This window comes from Pinus tabuliformis, chromosome 1_1, assembly GCF_031772625.1.
Source record: "Pinus tabuliformis cultivar Carrire ecotype Pingquan chromosome 1_1, CPIR1, whole genome shotgun sequence".
Lineage (NCBI taxonomy): Eukaryota > Viridiplantae > Streptophyta > Pinopsida > Pinales > Pinaceae > Pinus > Pinus tabuliformis.
The window spans coordinates 686,594,907-686,597,805 of record NC_142297.1 but is presented as its reverse complement, the minus strand read 5'-3'; the positions used below and the strand labels follow the sequence as shown (position 1 = coordinate 686,597,805).

Genomic DNA, 2,899 nt, shown 5'->3' with positions numbered 1-2,899 from the left:
TCTAATTCCAAAAGGGTTTTAATTCCAAATCAACGAAGTTAGACTTATAACAATAAAAGTGGAGTTTAAAAAAATTATAATGAATTTTGATTTATGAATATTTAATGTAGTTATATAAATGAAATAGTTGGTAAATGCTAATAAATAGTAAAATATTTATGATATATCTCACATTGATAAAGATTAACAAAATTTAAAAAATTATCTAAATTATAATTTTATTTTAAATTGTTATTACTATTATTATTTATAAAAAATTTAATATACAAGTCAAACATATATAAATTTTAAAATATATGTAACATGATTAAACATTTTATAAATATAAATAGACTTTATTAGAATACCATGGGCCAATATCATGGTTTACTAATGCAACATGCCCCAAAAACCATAACTCATGTTTATCTGACACATGTTCATAAGACTCTGTTTACTTAATCAATTTAATTAAAAGGACAAAACGTATGAATATGGAATCTATCAGTGACTACTAGATTTCCATATTCCATAGAAATTAATTCCCATCATAGATCTAATAATTATTGATAGTTAAATTAAATTCTAAAACTCTTATTCCAAAAGATACTATGAACTTAATAAAATAAAGATGGTTTGTAATTATCAATTGTTTTACATTATTTAAAATATCAACTTATAGTGATATGAATTTTTTTAAATTAGTCCATAAATCTTTAAATTGATGGTGAATGAGTGTATTATTAAGAAATTCTTTGCTAAGAAAATGTCATTGATTTAAATCCTAAATAATTTAGCTCCTACCTATCATAGATCTAATAATTATTGATAGTTAAATTAAATTCTAAAACTCTTAGTCTAAAAGATACTATGAACCTAATAAAGAAAAAAATAGTTTATAATTATTCACTGTAACACTTCGTAATACAATAAATAAATAAAATATTTACTGCCCTAATTACCCAGGTTACGTGTCACTTTAATCCAATCAACGCAATGTGTAAATACATGGAAAGGGTCCTGAATAACTTTCGGTCTTGGCGCGAATTAAGGTAATTAATTAGCACACAGGAATTCCTGTATGACTATCTAAACCAAGCCCTATATCAGTGCCACCTACCCACACCTTAGTAGAGGTGATGTCTCCTCTATTGGGGCGATTAATGCAAAGGTAAGAATGGTATGCTGCATTCGGTCCTCGCAGGTGACTTGACAAGGGCATTGACCCTGAGATGAAACCCTAACATGATTTATCATCTCATTTCGCTGTATCTGAGAGGAGAGGAAATAGATCTGGTAGCGCGCAGGGTAAGAGCATTGGAGAGAGGGTTTACCTCTTCCTAAATGAGTGCTTATTTGGTTTCAGAGGCAAATGATCGATGGCAGAGACAACGAGGTAAAATTATACATGTCCGCTCTTTTAGTTCGGGAAACACAACTACCTTATTCCTTCTTAGTTTTAATTCGATATTTGATACAGGTATGGTCTGATGGATGGTTTAGAACCCTTCTTTGACATCGAGAGCCGAACAGAGATGAGCCTCTGTCACCGAGGTCAGTTTCTTTCTAAATTCGAGCACTCCTATAGTTTATGCCTCTTCTCTGGTATGTGGTGTAAAACTTGCTATTTGTTTTCAGGTATTCGGTGCTTCAACAGTGACGCCTATACCCTCAGGTATTAAATTACTCATACTTTTTTCATTTATGAATTCTCCCTCGTTATTCAAGCCGAGGTCTGCTTCTAACAGGTTCTCTGGTTGCTTCCACAAGTATGCCTTGAACCCGTTTCTGAGGTTGAAGAGTCTTTCGAGAGGCACTAAACCTAAGACAAGTTGTTTTGTTATCTACAGGTCGGTTATTTCTCCTTGGTTGAACGTCTACTTGTTTGAGTGGCTTGTGTCGACTCCAAGATGAAGTGGAAGGGTTGTTGGCTCTCGGCGTAGTCAAACCCTCACCACAATATGAAACCCACAAGGGATTCCTTAGGGAATGGAGGTTTTAGCAACTAGATGCTTCCAGTTTGGGTTTACAACCGGAGCTTAAAAGAATACTTCTATCTATTTCCTTGAACGGTTTAATAGCATGGTTATGGCATACATTACCCGTTATGATTCTATGACCTTTTTTTTTCTGTATTAAATGATGGATAAGTTATGGGCTAGGTTGCCAAATCTTGGCCCTTACCCCATAGGCTGTAGAGACAATTTGTTCTTGGCCCTTACCCCATAGGCTGTAGAGACAATTTGTTTGAAGTTTTGTATGTAAACTATGTAAAGTGGAATGAGAGAGACGAGATTTAGTACAAAAGAATATTCAGAATATATACATAATTTCAGTTCTTGAATTTCTTAGTGGTTTTGATACTTTTCTTAATCGTGGTTTTGTCACTTGTTCATGCGTTGTAATAATTCAATGAATGGTTTAGTGTGTAAGCGAGTCTTAATTTATTCAGCGGTATTAATACCGGTATGCGAATTGAAATTGGAAATATACTTATTCTTTTCATGGACATATACGTTTATCTTGGTGTCGCTCCTTTTTTACCATGACAGTGATATTACAGGAGGTTGTGGACCTTCTCGTTTGGAACACATCGTTAATCTTGTTTAATTATGTTTGGGAAATGTATAGTTAGTTTAAGATAATTTCCGTTCCAAGTTATTTATAGTGTAACAAGTTATGGACAGAAACTGAAACTCTATTACCATAATAGTAGTAGTTGTTTCTCCTTTTATTCTTTCCACGACAGAGGCGAAGATATTTGACCAGAACCACCACGCTATAATCAGCCCACACATACCGACTTTTATAATTAGGGCAAGTAGTTTTTCCACAACACAGGCTAAAATCTTTAACCAGAGTAACCAAGACTAGGCAAATAGTTTTTCCACGACACTGGTGAAATTTTATCATCTTCCGT

At 33.3% G+C, this 2,899-nt stretch overlaps 1 long non-coding RNA gene across 1 annotated transcript; it reads left to right on the top strand.

Moving 5' to 3' along the window:
- The first annotated feature begins 1,463 nt into the window (after positions 1-1,463).
- LOC149215276 (uncharacterized) lies at positions 1,464-2,317 on the top strand. The gene is made up of 3 exons (XR_016250462.1): positions 1,464-1,533; positions 1,618-1,654; positions 1,830-2,317. It is a non-coding gene; the product is annotated as an uncharacterized LOC149215276 (long non-coding RNA).
- The last annotated feature ends 582 nt before the right edge of the window (positions 2,318-2,899 follow it).